Source organism: Ahaetulla prasina, chromosome 7 (assembly GCF_028640845.1).
Source record: "Ahaetulla prasina isolate Xishuangbanna chromosome 7, ASM2864084v1, whole genome shotgun sequence".
In the NCBI taxonomy this organism is placed as follows: domain Eukaryota; kingdom Metazoa; phylum Chordata; class Lepidosauria; order Squamata; family Colubridae; genus Ahaetulla; species Ahaetulla prasina.
This window is the reverse complement of record NC_080545.1, coordinates 10,428,580-10,445,323: the sequence shown is the minus strand read 5'-3', so window position 1 is coordinate 10,445,323 and position 16,744 is coordinate 10,428,580. Positions and strand designations below refer to the sequence as shown.

The window sequence follows — 16,744 nt, the reverse complement described above, 5'->3', positions numbered from 1 at the left end:
AATAATTTGAGAAAGGGACACGGTGGCTCAGGGGCTAGGACGTTGAGGCTTGTCAATCAAAAGGTCGGCAGCTCGGCGGTTCGAATCCCGAGTGCTGCCGTGTAATGGGGTGAGCTCCCGTTACTTGTCCCAGCTTCTGCCAACCTAGCAGTTCGAAAGCACGTAAAAAAATGCAAGTAGAAAAATAGGAACCACCTTTGGTGGAAAGGTAACAGCGTTCCGTGCGCCTTTGGCGTTGAGTCATGCCGGCCACACGACCACGGAGACGTCTTCGGACAGCGCTGGCTCTTCGGCTTTGAAACGGAGATGAGCACCGCCCCTTAGAGTCGGCAATGACTAGCACATATGTGGGAGGGGAACCTTTACCTTTACCTTTAATAATTTGAGAGAGTGCCAAATTAGATTTCTTTTTTTCCCCCCTTATCTGAGCATCTTAAAGGGAATTTAAATTCACTACAGATAACGTTCCAAGAACCTATCACAGCTCATCAAGTTTTCAAGTATTTCTATTTTTAATGCAATCTTTCACAGTAGGCATTATATGAATATTTCTGTTTGTTGCCAACCTGCCTTCCATTGAGGACCTGTATACTGCACGAATCAAGAAGAGGGCCGTGAAAATATTTGCAGATCCCTCGCATCCTGGACATCAACTGTTTCAACTCCTACCCTCAAAACGACGCTACAGAGAATATAATAGAATAGAATAGAATTTTTATTGGCCAAGTGTGATTGGACACACAAGGAATTTGTCTTGGTGCATATGCTCTCAGTGTACATAAAAGAAAAGATACGTTCATCAAGGTACAACATTTACAACACAATTGATGATCAATATATCAATGTAAATCATAAGGATTGCCAGCAACAAGTTATAGTCATACAGTCATAAGTGGAAAGAGATTGGTGATGGGAACTATGAAACGATTAATAGTAGTGCAGATTCAGTAAATAGTCTGACAGTGTTGATGGAATTATTTGTTTAGCAGAGTGATGGCCTTCGGGAAAAAACTGTTCTTGTGTCTAGTTGTTCTGGTGTGCACTGGTGTGCACTGCACACCAGAACAACTAGACACAAGAATAGTTTTTTCCCGAAGGCCATCACTCTGCTAAACAAATAATTCCATCAACACTATCAGACTATTTACTGAATCTGCACTACTATTAATCGTTTCATAGTTCCCATCACCAATCTCTTTCCACTTATGACTGTATGACTATAACTTGTTGCTGGCAATCCTGATGATTTATATTGATATATTGACCATCAATTGTGTTGTAAATGTTGTACCTTGATGAACGTATCTTTTCTTTTATGTACACTGAGAGCATATGCACCAAGACAAATTCCTTGTGTGTCCAATCACACTTGGCCAATAAAATTCTATTCTGTTCTATTCTATTCTATTTATAGGAAAGTACACTTGGCTACTTTATTGTGCTATGTGAATTCTTGACATCAACACGGGGAGTCCTCTACTTATGACCAAAATTTCTGTTGAGACATTCGTTCAGTTAATTTTGCCCCATTTTATGACCTTTTAGGCCGCAGTTGTTAAATGAATCGCCGTGGTTGTTAAATTAGCAACGTGGTTGTTAAGTGAATCTGGCTTTCCCATTGACTTCGATTATAAGAAGGTCGCAAAAGGGGAATCATATGATCCGAGACAGTGCAACTGTCATAATTATGAACCAGTTTGCCAAGGGTCCAAATTTTTCTTTTTTTTTTTTTGCAAAATTTTTTTATTTTTCCATAATAATTCCCACAATTTGACCAGTGTACAATACAATCACTTATCCAACAATCAGTCCCATACTCAAATTATACTCAGTCAGGGCTGCTCGACTGCCACTCCCCCCTTTAATCCTTTCTTCCCTTCTCATCCTTCTTAAACTTCCCCCACCACCTTCTCCTCGCTTTCCTACTTCCCCTCCTCTTTCCCACTTCTCACTACCATCCTTTCTAACCTCTATCTTCTCCTCCTTCTTCTCCTCCTATCCTTTCTTCTCCCTCCCTTCTTTCCTACCTACCTACCTGCCTACCTACCTACTTTCTTCCTTCTTTACTCCTCTTTCCTTACCCTTTCCCTTCGGGAGTGTTTGCCGAGCAGTCCCGACATTACACCATTCCAACTTGTTTAATTCTACCATTATTCCTGTACAATGGCAACCAATCAATTTATAGTCTTCCCCTTCCCCGCCTCCTTCCCCCCCCCCCAAGGGTCCAAATTTTGATCACATGACCATGGGGCGGCTGCAACGGTCTTAAGTGTGAAAAATGGTCACAAGTCGCTTTTTTCAGTGCTCTTGTAACTTCAGATGGTCTTTAAACGAACTGTTGTAAGTTGAGGACTCCCTGTACAGGGAGTCCTCGACTTATGACCACAACTGAGCCCGAAATTTCTCTAGTGAAGTGAGACATTTGTTGTGACCTTGTCTCATTTTATGACCTTTCTCGTTGCAGTTGTTAAGTGAATCACTGCGGTTGATAAGTTAGTAACCCGGTCGTTAAATGAATCTGGCTTCCCCATTTACTTTCCTTGTCCGAAGGGCGAAAAAGGGGACCATATGATCCCCTCAGGACACAGCAACGGGTCATAAATATGAACCAGCTGCCAAGCATTTGAATTTTGATCATGGGGAACTGTGGTGGGACTCAGCCGGTTCAGGCCGGTTCAAGTGAACCGGTAGTTAATTTGCTGACTGGCCCCGCCCCACCAAGGAGTCCCCACGTGCCTCATTTTGGCTCCCAGGGAAGTGCAGGAAGGCCTAGTAGGCCCAAAAACAGGATGTGAGGGGTTGCAGCACGCCCCCCTCCCCCGCAACCCATTTCACTCCCAGGTGGGTGCAGGAGGCCGAGTGCTGCTTGTCACACACCCCTGGCCACGTCCACCCAGATGATCACGAGGGCAGAGAACCGGTTGTTAAATTATTTGAATCCCACCACTGATGGGGAAGCTACAAGTGTTTGTAGGTGTGAAAAACGTTCATAAGCCGTGGGGGGCTGCTGCCGGTTCAGACCGGTTCGGGCGAACAGGTAGTTCCGACCAGCAACTGGGGCTGCCCACCAACTCTGATGCTATCACATCTTATGTAATCTCTGGTTTTTTGATGCCGCCTCCGCACGCTCACATTTGCGGTTCGGGGCGAACCGGTTGCTACTGTTCTGTTTCCCACCCCCAACACTCCCAACAAAAAGTCAGGCCTTCTGCCAACAGTTTATTTACACTTGGCTGGATTCCTTTTGGCACAGAAATGTTCTGGCCACGTCTCCCCACGCGCCTGCCAAAATCTCTGAAACGGTCTGTTATCGAGATAACTAGAAAATTACACATAAAGCAAGAGTCACTCACAAAGAGATTCTTTCATCCATGAAACAGATTGCCCGCGCAAATTCACAGCTTTGTCCAACACAAAAAGCCAAGAAGCTCCTCCTCCTGCTTTTATCCCCTGTGGGTGTCGCTCCGTGACTCATCATTCCCTGGGCCTGCCCCAATGCTTCCTCTGCTGCGCGCGCCGGTCACGTCTTCGCAGTCTCGCATCGAGCCAAGATTGGTCTTGGGGCATTGCCAAATCAGAAGAAGGCCCGAGGGAATCAGGCCTTGCCAGCCCCTCCTCCTCCTCCTGTGTCGGTGCCAGGGAGGAAGAGGGCCCAGGGGAAGCAGGCCTTGCCAGCTCCTCCTCCTCACTCTCTGAATCCTCCTCCTCCAGGAGTCCAAGTCCTGGGGCCTGGGTCACAACAGTTACTGTATGTGACGCCCCCCCCTCTGATCATAAGTCACATTTTTCAGGGCCGTTGTAACTTCCAATGGTCAGTATACGAACCTATAAGTCAAGGACTGCCTGTTCTTCAACAAATCCTAGGGCCAAGTATAAAGAAATCTGTCTTTTATTCTGAAAATAAAGCAGCGATTCCTGGAAATCAGATTCGTCAAGAACGGGTCGATGTCAAACGAACCTTATTCCGCGCTTTGATGGCACGACATCTTTTATAAATAGCGGGAATGCCACAGGCGTCACACGCTTTGATTTCAGGAAAGCATTTGACCAAAAAAAAGGGGGGGCCCTGGTTTGATATATATAAGCTGCAGAGACCATGGAAAGATGGGGGAGGGGCACAGCTGTTATGCAGATTTAGGGTTCTCCATCTCTGGCAGCAAAATGCCACACGCCTCGCCTGAAGGAGTTCCCGCCTGAAGGAGCGTTGGACGCTGCCCTCCGAACACGCTGCTCTTCAGGAGGGCAACCTGTTTTTAATTGGTTCAGTCGTCAGATCAGGGGATATGTAACGAAGAGAGCTTTCGTGAGTTGGGGGGGGGTGTTTGAGAGGCACACTTCTTTAAAAAAAATAATAAAGCATTTTTTTAAAAAAAAATATTTAACATCCTCTTTCGGCGCAAAATAAATGAGCCGCATATTGCATGTTTTCAGCCGATGAAATGCACGGCTGGTGTGGTCTTGTGGTTAAGGCACAAAGCTGGAAATTGGGAGTTCTAAGCAGGAAAGCCAGCTGGATGATCTTGGGCCAATCACCAGGAGACAGTGAATTCTAGTCCCACCTTAGGCATGAAAGCCACTGGGTGCCTTTGAGCCAATCACTAGGAGACAGTGAATTCTAGTCCCGCCGTAGGCATGAAAGTTGGCTGGGTGCCTTTGAGCCAATCATTAGGAGACAGTGAATTCTAGTCCCACCTTAGGCATGAAAGCCAGCTAGGTGAATTTGGGCCAATCACCAGGAGTCAGTGAGTTCTAGTCCTGTCTTAGGCATGAAAGCCAACAAGGTGACTTTGAGCCAATCACCAGGAGGTGATAAGTTCTAGTCCCGCCTTAGGCATGAAAGCCAGCTGGATGACTTTGGGCCAATCACTAGGAGATGGTGAATTCTAGTCCCACCTTAGGCATGAAAGCCAGCTGGGTGCCTTTGAGCCAATCACCAGGAGGCGGTAAATTCTAGTCCCGCTTTAGGCATGAAAGCTGACTGGGTGACTTTGGGCCAATCACCCTCTCTCAGCCCAACCCACCTCACAGGGTCGTTGTTGTTGTGGAAAAAATAGGAGGAGGAAGGAATGTTAGATATGTTCACCACTTCGAGTGATTTACCCAAATAATAAACATGGATCAAAATAAATAACAACAAATAGAAATTATTGATATTTTCACAGATTTTCTTAAACCGACACCAGTGGGTTAAATTAATATAACAATGGTACATTCACTATTCATTTACTGATATTCCAGCCTCATGCTTTTAGTACTATGATCCTTAGTTGACCTTGGTTGATCTTGGAAAGCTAAGCAGAGTCAGACCTGGTCATCCCTGGGAGCAGAGGCTAACAGGATATCCCACAGATGCTTTTTCAAGGGGCAACTGGACTTTCTGGTTTTTTTGTTTGAAAACATTTCCCTTCTCATCCAAGAAGCTTCTTCAGCTCTGACTGGATCAGGGGTCAGCAACCTGCAGCTCTGGAGCCACATGTGGCTCTTTCACCCCTCTGCTGCGGCTCCCTGTTGCTCAAAATATGCATCACAACCGCCAACGTGTGGCATCCGCCAGCACGTGATTTATTGAGCTTTTCTACTCCTGGTAGGCCAATTATGGATAAATCCAAGAAAAGGAAAGTTTCTGAAGAAAACAGAATGTTTAATTCAACTATATATGCTAGTTTTGTGGCCGCTCAGGAAATAGTGAGGCACGGGCAGGGTTTTTGTGGCTCCCGATGTTTTCTTTTCTTTGGAAAACAGGTCCAAATGGCTCTTTGAGTGTTTAAGGTTGCAGACCCCTGGGCTGGATGGTGGGGAATGGAAGGATTTATATTCCTTGCAGACAGCTGGTCATTTGCATTCTTTAAGAGTTCCACAACCCAACAAGACAGGCACAGACTTCAGAGGATAAATAGAACTGAAGAAAAAACAGTTGCTACCAACCTGCCTTCCATTGAGGACCTGTATACTGCACGAGTCAAAAAGAAGGCTGTGAAAATACATACAGATACCTCATATCCTGGACATAAACTGTTTCAACTCCTACCCTCAAAACGACGCTACAGAGCACTGCACACCAGAACAACTAGACACAAGAACAGTTTTTTCCCAAACGTCACCACTCTGCTAAACAAATAATTCCCTCAACACTGTCAAACTATTACTACATCTGCACTATTAATCTCATGGTTCCCATCACCCATCTCCTTCCACTTATGACTGTATGGCTGTAACTTTGTTGCTTGTATCCTTATGATTTATACTGATATTGATTTTTTTCCTGATTGCTTAATTGTACCCTATGACTATCATTAAGTGTTGTTAAGTGTTGTACCTTGATGAAGGTATCTTTTCTTTTATGTACACTGAGAGCGTATGCACCAAGACAAATTCCTTGTGTGTCCAATCACACTTGGCCAATAAAAAATTCTATCTATCTATCTATCTATCTATCTATCTATCTATCTATCTATCTATCTATCTATCTATCCATCCATCCATCCATCCATCCATCCATCCATCCATCTATCTATCTATCTATCTATCTATCTATCTATCTATCTATCTATCTAAATGTCCAGCTGTCTGCAAGGAATATAAATTGTTCCATTTCCCTCCATCCTGTCAGAGCTGAAGAAGCTTCTTGGATGAGAAGCAAAACTTCTTCAAAGAAAAACCAGGAAGCCTAGTTGCCTCTTGAATAAGCACTTTCGGGATCTGGATGACTGAGAATCTCCATAGACATCTAACAGGATATCCTAATCAGATTGACCCTACAGGAACAGGAACATCCTGACGAAAACGGAAATATTTATGGGGAAAAAAGTGTGCAAGAACCCAGAGGAGGGAACAGCCGACAAATGGGGTCTAAGAGAGATGCTCGTTCAGCGTAACCTAAAGTTATAGGAATGCAGAAGCCACAAGATTGTGGCTTCTAGATTGCAGAAAATATGACTTCTGTAACAGAATCATCAGTGCTTGGAACACTTTACCTGACTCTGTGGTCTCTTCCCATAATCCCAAAAGCTTTAACCAAAAACTTTCTACTATTGACCTCACCCCATTCCTAAGAGGACCATAAGGGACGTGCATAAGAGCACAAACATGCCTACCGTTCCTGTCCTATTGTTTTTCTTTCTTTTCTTTTTTTTCTTCATATATATATATATATATATATATGCTTATACCTCCTTATATTTCCTCATATATATGTTTATATACTATATAATCTTTTGTGTGATGCTTATATATATTGTTGTGACAAATAAAAATAAATAAATAAAATAAAGATAGAAAATATCTCTCGAATGCCCCACATTTAAATTCAGTTTAGCTCTGTTTAAGACTGCTGCATTTTTTTTAATTTAGTGTTTTTTTGTGTTTTTGTTTTTTAACTTCCAGAAATACTTGAGTTACAATTCTGAAAGAGGAAACGAGTCATTGAACTAAAAAAAGGACAGGGCAGAAAGCGCAGTCAATGATTAAATTTCCGTAGGCCTCCTGCGCTTCGGTCTAGTGGCCACGCCATGTGACGGAAGCCCAAGAACGGAGGAGGCAAAACAGCCTCTCCCATCCAGGGGACGGTTCCAGACAGAGGAATCAATCCATGGCAGCCGGATGGCAGGTAGCATAAGAAATACCTGGTACAGAGAATTTGTATAAGATGTTCTACAGGTGGCATCTACCCCGACAAGAATTGCCAGAACGTTCAAGGATAAATCTGAAAAATGCTGGAAGTGTCATCAGATACCTGGATCATATTACCATATATGGTGGACATACGTTGAAGCAAAAAGATATTGGATAAAATAGACACGTGGTTGGAGAAAATGATTAAAAAACATATAGATTTTAAGCCAGAAGTCTTTCTGTTGGGAATTATTCCTGAGATATATACTAGAGATGTAATATATTTGATTGTGAATATTATTACAGCAGCCAGGATTATGTTTGCTAAAAACTGGAAAAAATGAGAAATTACCTTTGCAAGACGAAATAATTAGGAAGATGATGGAATGTGCAGAGATGAGTAAATTGACATTTGAAATTAGAGATCAAGACGATAAGCAATATTATGAAATATGGGATTTATTTTACCATTGGTTAGAAGGAAAGATGTGTTAGAAAAGACAATATATGTATATGAAAGAGATGTTTAAGTGGAGATTGCACAAGAAGGTATGTAAACACCCCTTCAGCACATTGTAATTGTTTGATGAGAATGTGGGGGGGGGAGGGTTTGTTGTTGTTGTTATGGAAAAAAATAAAAACTTTTATAATTATAATAAAAAAAGAAATACCTGGTACAGGTAGTCCTCGAATTACGGCCACAATTGGGTCCAAGATTTCTGTTGCTAAGCATGACCGTTGTTGAGCTTTGCCCCGTTTGATGATCTTTCCTGCCACAGTTGTTAAGTGAATCACTGCCATCATTAAGCTAGTAACATGGCTGTTAAGTGAATCTTTGACTTTACTTGTCTGAAGGTCACAAAAGGGGATCGATCACATGAGACACCCAGGACACGGCCACCGCCATCAATACATGCCAGTGGCCGAGCGTCTGAATTTTGATCACATGGCCATAGGGACACTCCAACGGTCGTAAGTGTGAAAAACGGTCACAAGTCACTTTTTCAGTGCCTCTGTAACTTTGAACAGTCCCTAAATGAATACTGTAGTTTTAGAGTGAGAGCTACGCGCCCTTCATTTCGTAACAGAATAACAGAATAGAATAACGGAGTAACAGAATAACAGAGTAACAATAATAGAATGATAGAATAATAAAATAATAAAATAACAGAATAATAGAATAATGAAGTAACAGAATAACAGAATAAAAGAATAACAGAATAATAGAACAATGGAGTAAGAAAAATAGAATAACAGAATAATGGAATAAAAGAATAACAGAATAAAAAAATAACAGAATAATGGAATAACAAAATAATGGAATAACAGAATAACAGAGTTTCAATAACAGAATAAAAGAATAATAGAATAACAGAATAATGGAGTAACAGAATAACAGAGTAACAATAACGGAATAACAGAATAACAGAATAATAGAATAACAGAATAATAGAATAATGGAGTAACAGAATAACAGAGTAACAATAACAGAATAACAGAATGATAGAATAATAGAATAATGAAGTAACAGAATAACAAAATAAAAAAATAACAATAATAGAATAACAGAATAACAGAATAACGGAACAACGGAACAACAGAATAACAGATATGAATGCTGCTTACAAAGGAGAGATGTTTTATTAAAAGGGAAAGGTTGAAGCAGGAGTTAGGCAGGAACTAAGAAATTACTGAGAAAATAGGTAGTCCTCTACTTACTACAGTATTCATTTAGTGACCATTCAAATTATAGAAACACTGAAAAAGCTGGTTTACCACCATTCCTCACCCTTACAGCCATTGCAGCCATCCCATCGTCTGATCAAAATTGAGGCACTTGCAATTGGCATGTATTTCTGAGCAAAACCAATGAAGCTAGCTATAGTAACAGCTGCATAGTTTATTTAACAACGGCAGTGATTCACTTAACAACCACAGCAGAGAAGGCCATAAAACTGGGCATGACTCAACGCTCGGCCACCGTTTCCGTGACTTGATTGCAAAGAGCTCACGGCCTACTACGGTAGTGGTTGGGGACTCCTGTCTTAATCAATCCTTTGGTCAAATGGTTGTCCAGTCTCTTTTTTTTTCTTTTTTTTCAGAGCAAAATTTTTTTATTTTCCATAATAATTCCCACAATTTGACCAGTGTACAATACAATCACTTATCCAACAATCGATCCTATACTCAAGTTATACTCCATCAGGGCTGCTCGACTGCCACTCCCTCCCTTAATCCTTTCTACCCTTCTCATCCTTCTTCGACTTTCCCCACCATCCTTCTCCTCGCTCTCCTACTTCCCCTCCTCTTTCCCACTTCTCACTACCATCCTTTCTAACCCTCTATCTTCTCCTTCTTCTTCTCCTCCTATCCTTTCTTCTCCCTCCCTTCTTTCCTACCCACCCACCTACCTGCCTACCTACTTTCTTCCTTCTTTACTCCTCTTTCCTTACCCTTTCCCTTCAGGAGTGGTTACCGAGCAGTCCCGACTTTACACCATTCCAACTTGTCCGGTCTCTTTTTGAAAACCTCCAGTGATGGGAGCACCCACAACCCCTGGAGACAAGCCATTCTGCTGATGAATTGTTCTCACCATCAGGAAATTTCTCCTTAATTCTAGGTTCCTTCTCTTCTTGATTACTTTCCACCCATTGCTTCTTGTCCTGCCTTCTGGTGCTTTGGAGAACAAGTTAACCCTTCCTTCCTGCGGACCACTAGTATGAGTTTTTTAAAAAGTTTTTTTAAAAAGATAAACAGTATTTAGTGCAATATAGAAAATGCAAATAATTTTTCTGTGGACCACCAAAATTTTCTCGCGGACCACCGGTGGTCCACAGACCACCAATTGGTGACCACTGCTCTAGACGTTGTGGGTGCTTCAGCGGTGAGGTTTTTAAAAAGAGATGGACAACCGTTTGTCTGAAATGGTATAGTATAGGGCCGTGATGGCGAACCTATGGCAGGCGTGCCAGAGCTGGCACGCAGAGCCCTTTCTGCTGGCACATGCACCACCAGCCCAGGTCAGATCTCCGTGGCGGTTTTTTCATGAGCTTCTGTTTCTTTGCAAACGATGAAACAGAAGTTCACGAAAGAAAAAGATCTTACCTCTTGCCGCGCTGCCGGTGTTGGGATGCCCCGCCTCCCGCCAGCCAGCTAGTTTTTGGGTCTCTGCTGCGCATGCGTGCATGTCGGCGTACGAAACCTAGGGTCCAGCCAGGCCTGATTGCCATCAGCCAGGTCTGGAGGCGTGGCCTGGGGGGGAAAGAGTCAGGGGACGGAGGCCTCGTTATCTCCTCCACCTGGCCTTCCTCTGGCTCCTAGAGCTGAGCCAGGGAAGCCGGTGCTCCAGAGGTAAGTCCTGATGGCCCTTCCCCCTCACTTTCCGAGTCACTTTCTGGCAGGGGGCCCAGCTCGGGGGGCGCAGACACAACACAATGCCATTTCTGACTTGCACTTTTCTCCTTTCAGAACTGCTCCGAAGTACCGGGACTTGCCCTCCACAGTTCGCCCTCCTCCATGCAACAGCCTCAATCACTGTTCACACGAGAAATAAGAAATAAGACCTCGAAGTATTTCCACACAGAGATAAATTGTCCCCTCCCCTCTTGCTCGGTCCCTTTTTTTTTCTATCAGGGAAGCTGCCAATAAATGGATAGATTAGATAGATTAGATAGAATGATAGATAGATAGAACGATAGATAGAACAATAGACAGAACGATAGATAGATAGATAGATAGATAGATAGATAGATAGATAGATAGATAGATAGATAGATAGATAGATAGATAGAACATTGGATGGATGGATGGATGGATGGATGGATGGATGGATGGATGGATGGATGGATGGATAAAAAACATTAGATACATAGAATAATAGATAGATGATAGAATGGTAGAACAATTGATAGGTGAGAGGGGGAGAGAGAGGGAGAGGGAGAGAGAGAAGGAAGGGGAGAGAGAGAGAGGGAGAGAGAATATTAGTTAGAATAGATAGATGATAGAACGATAGAACGGTAGATAGAAGAGGGGGAAGAGAGAAGGAGAGAGGGGGAGAGGGAGGGGGAGAGAGAGAGAACATTATATAGATAGAATAGATAGATGATAGAATGATAGATAGGAGAGAGAGGGAGAGAGAGGGAAGAGGGAAGGGAGAGAGGGAGGGAGAGAGAATATTAGATAGAATAGATAGATGATAGAACGATAGATAGGAGAGAGGGGGACAGAGAGAGGGGAAGGGGGAGGGAGAGACAGAACATTATATAGATAGAATAGAGAGATGATAGAACAATAGGAAAGAGAGGGAGAGAGAGGGAAGGAGGGAGGGAGGGGAGTGAAGGAGGGAGAGATGGAGAGAGAGTGGGAGAGAGAGAGAACATTAGATAGATAGAACAATAGCCAGATGACAGATAGAATGATAGAATGATAGATATGAGGGAGAGGGAGAAGGAAAGAGGGAGGGAGGGAGAGAGAACAATAGATAGATGATAGAATGATAGAACGGTAGATAGGAGGGAGAGAGGGAGAGAGGGAGGGAAGGAGAGAGAGAGAGAGAGCGACTGAGAGTCTTCCAGGCGCCGCGAGAGCGCCTGGAAGGAGCCCAAGTCGCGAGTTAACCAAACCGGACCGAAGTTTGGCCAAACGCAAGCTCCTCCCGCCTGGCACTTCGGAGCAAGAGCGGCCGGAGGGGGGCAGCCCATTCCACTACTAAGCCCACTCTCGGGCCCGCCTTTCGGGATGGAGACTCAGCCTTCCCCCCTCCATCCGTCTCCCGTCCGTCCCCCCGGTCCCCACCCCATAGCACCCACTGAGGATCGCGCTGGCAGGAGACCCCCGGCCCGAAGTTGCAAAGGTTGGCGGGCGACGGGAGACAGGGGGGGGCTCTTTGCCCTACCACCCCCCATCCCAGAGCCTTCCCGCCCCGCGCCGCCTTCCTTCCTTCCCCCCGTCCCATCCGACCCCAGCCCTCCGGAGCCCCCCAACCCGGGACCGAACCTCTCCACCGCCCCGGCCGTAACCCTCGCTCCAGCTCGCTTCTTCGGCCTGGCTGCCCTCCGGCCATGCAGGGCGATGAGGGCACTTACCGCCTTGCCGGACGGAGGCACCGCGGCCCGGGTAGCCGGGTCTGCTCGCTTGGCACGGCACGGCACGGCACGGCTCGGCTCGGCTGGCAGCGGAAACCGGGACGGGGCAGGCAGGCAAGCAGGCAGGCAGGCGGCGCCGGGACGGCCAGGCGGGGAGGGACGGAGGCGGAGGCGGAGGCCGGGCGGTGCTGCCCCAAGAGCCAACCCAGCTGCGCGGCAGGGAGGGCTCGGCGCCTCCCAGCTCCGGGCTTTTGAGTCCCTGGCCTGGCTGCCTTCTTGCTTCCTTCCCGGGCTCCTAAAAGGGGCTCCTCCGCTGGCTCGATGGATCGATGAATGGATCGCTTGTCTGGGCTCCGTCTGCGGACTTTCCGTGCCTGCCCGAGTGGACGATTTTGGGTCGCCGCGATGCAAGAAGAAAAAGAGTAGTCCTCAACTTACGACTCCCAACCGACCCCCCCACACACACACACGTTTATGTTGCTGAGCGAAACTATGGGTTTTGCCCCGTTGTACGACTTTTCTGGCCACCTTGGTGAAGCGAATCCCTGCCGTTAAATTGAGTAACCCGGTTGTTAAGGCAATCTAGACTGTCCAAACGAGACTATTGTTTCTCTGTTTCTCTGTGTCGTATCTTAGATAGATAATTAGATGATAGAGAGATTAGATAGATTAGATAGATGATAGAGAGATAGAGATAGAGATGATGGATGGATAGATGGATAGATAGATAGATAGATAGATAGATAGATAGATAGATAGATAGATAGATAGATAGATAGATAGATAGATGATAGAGATGATGGATAGAGATATAGACAGACAGACAGATAGATGAGAGAGAGAGAGATGATGGATAGAGATAGATAGATAAACAGATATAGATGATAGATAGATAGATAGATAGATAGATAGATAAGATGATAGATAGATAGTTAGATGATAGAGAGATTAGATAGATTAGATAGATGATAGATAGAGATAGAGATGATAGATGGATAGATGGATAGATAGATAGATAGATAGATAGATAGATAGATAGATAGATAGATAGATGATAGATAGATAGATAGATGAGATGATAGAGATGATGGATAGAGAGAGAGAGATAGATGAGAGAGAGAGATGATGGATAGAGATAGATAGATAAACAGATATAGATGATAGATAGATAGATAGATAGAATAGATAGATATAGATGATAGATAGAGATGATAGGTAGAGATAGAATGATAGATAGAGATAGAGATGATAGATGGATAGATGGATAGATAGATAGATAGATAGATAGATAGATAGATAGATAGATAGATAGATGATAGAGAGAGAGATGATGGATAGAGATATAGACAGACAGACAGACATAGATGAGAGAGAGAGAGATGATGGATAGATAGAGATAGATAGATAGATAGATAGATAGATAGATAGATAGATAGATAGATAGATAGATAGATAGATAGATAGATAGATAGATAGATAGATAGAGATAGGTGATGGATAGATTGTTAGAGATGATAGATGATAGATATAAATGATGGATTAGATAGAGATGATACTTGGTAGATAGATATAGATGATGGATAGAGGTAGGTAGGTAGGTAGATAGACAGACAGACAGACAGGCAAACACATAATTTTGCATTTATTTATTTTGTCAAGTTCGTGTAGTGTAGGTTGGAGGTGGTGACCCTTTGAGAGCGGTATGCAACGAAAGTTCATGTCTCACTTTATCAGTTGCGGGGATTCACTGAACAAACGTGGCAAGAAAAGTCGTAAAACGGGACAAAAACTCACTTGACAAATGTCTCACTCAGCAACATAAATCTTGGGCTCAATTGTGGTCGTAAGTCGAAGACTACCTGTAACAACTTTCCTGCACGTTAGCCCTGGTAGCCTTAATTTTTCTTCCTAATATTTAGCAGCAGACCAGCTTTGGCATTCTGTTCTTTCGCTTTAGAATAACAGAATCATGGAAGGGACCTTTGGAGGTCTTCTAGTCCAACCCCCTGCTCAAGCAGGAGACCCTATACTATTCCAGACTAATGACTCCTCCAGTCTCCTCTTAAAAGCCTCCAGTGATGGAACATTCACAACTTCTGGTGGCAAGTTGTTCCACTGGTTAATTGTCCTCACTATCAGGAAGTTTCCCCTTCGTTCTAGATTGCTTCTCTCTTTGTTCAGTTTCCATCCGTTGCTTCTTTTAAGTTTTCCCTCCATTCATCTGAGTGGTATCAGCAGCATATTCCCATTTTCTGCGGATTTTCTCCAGCAATTTAATTTGTGGGGTTGTTGGTTTTTTGGTGTTTTTTTTGCTCCTTCTAGCCCAGCCTTCCTCGGGATACAAGCCTGCTCTTAAGTTAAATAAATCACTCATGCTCTAGAAAGCAGAAATGGAGTATAAAATCGTCTTGAAAGCTTGGGCAAACGGGCAGAAATTGACAGGATGAAATTCGAGGGTTTGCAAAGCTGAAAGTCCTCAAAAAAAAAAAAAAAAAGAGATGCCCCGTTTGCTGAGGTGATTCCGTTCCCGCCAAAAAAGGGCGGGATCCGGTTCCCGAGGCCAAATTTTTATTTCACTCAAGAGAGGATTTTGCTTCGTGGCGCATCGTGGTTCCCCGGCAATTGCTAATAACTACTTTGGGTGCTCATTTGAGGGGGAAAGCCACATATATAGCTAGTCCTTGAGTTATGACCTGCTGCTTAGCAACCGTCCAAAGTTATGACAAACCTCCCCCCTGCCCCCACCCCCGAACTATTTTATGTCCCAGTTTCAAAATTCTGATGGCTGCCCCTTCTTCGCTTTATGGCCACGTGATCCCACTACGGGCTGCGTTTAATAGGATTCTACATTTCTTCCCTTGTTTTGCTGGGAACCGGTGCTTAATTCTGGTTTCTGGCAGCAAATAATAATAACAATCCGCCCGCTGGGTTTGCTTAATGACTGCGGTGTTTGCTTAGCAACGGTGGTATTTACATAACCACCACCGCAGGAAAAGATGTTAAAATTGGGCAACGTCAAATAATGAGCCGTTTAACAACCGACACAATTTACGAGCATATTATTCCAGGCTCAAATTATGGTCAATTAAGTTGACGGCTGCCTGTATATGGGAGCTCTAAAGCAGTGGTGAAATATAAAATGTGTTACGAGCGCTTCTGTGGGCGTGGCTTGGTGGGGGGGGTAATGTGACTGGGTGGGCGTGGCCATTTTTTTTTTACTTTTAAAAGCATTTTTTCTACAACCTCTTCAGCTTTTTTTTTGCTTTTTTTTTTTTTTTGCCTGTAAAAGAAAAAAAAAAGCCTCTGGCAATCAGGAAAATCAGCTGGGATCGTCAGAGGAGCCTTTTGAAAGCATTTGTTTCTACAGCCTCTTTGGCCAAAGAGGTTGTAAAAAATGCTTTTAAAAGCCTCTGACAATCAGGCAACTCAGCTAGGATCATTGGAGCCTTTTAAAAGCATTTTTTTACAACCTCTTCGGCCAAAGAGGCTGTAGAAAAAAATGCTTTTAAAAGGCTCTGACGATCCAAGTTGAGTTGCGCGATCATCAGAGGCTTTTTTTTTTTAACTTTTAAAATAATTTTTTCGGCCGAAGAAAAAATGCTTTTAAAAGTAAAAAAAAACAAAAAACCTCTGATGATCATGTGGCTCAGTTGGGCATGGTGGTGGGGCAGAGATTTTTGCTACCGGTTCTCCAAACCACCCGCCTCCATCTCTACCGGAACGGGCGATCCGGTCCAAACCGGGAGCATTTCACCCCTGCTCTAAAGACTCAGAGCAGGAAAAAGGGCAGGTTCTCTTAACAACCACGATTGAGCCTAACATTTACGTTGCTAAGTGAGACACGTGTTCAGGGAGTTTTGCCCCAAGCGAATTGCCATGTTTTGTGACGCTGCACACATGCTCTTGTGCACACTCTCACATTTCCGGCGCTGGGTGAACCGGTTGCTACAGTATGTGAATCCCACTCTACCTAAGCCATCAAGCCATGACTACTAAAGAAAGTAAAGACTGATAGCACAACTGAAATTGTTCCCACAATTTCCCACAGT

General features: G+C 44.0%; 1 protein-coding gene across 1 annotated transcript in view; it reads right to left on the bottom strand.

The window, feature by feature from the left end:
• The window catches only part of TSPAN9 (tetraspanin 9), a 160,127-nt gene extending 147,247 nt beyond the window's left edge, over positions 1-12,880 (bottom strand). The window contains exon 1 of the mRNA XM_058189590.1: positions 12,696-12,880. The gene's annotated coding sequence lies outside the window, so the exon portion shown is untranslated. The remainder of the gene's footprint in view (positions 1-12,695) is intronic.
• Positions 12,881-16,744: the final 3,864 nt, after the last annotated feature.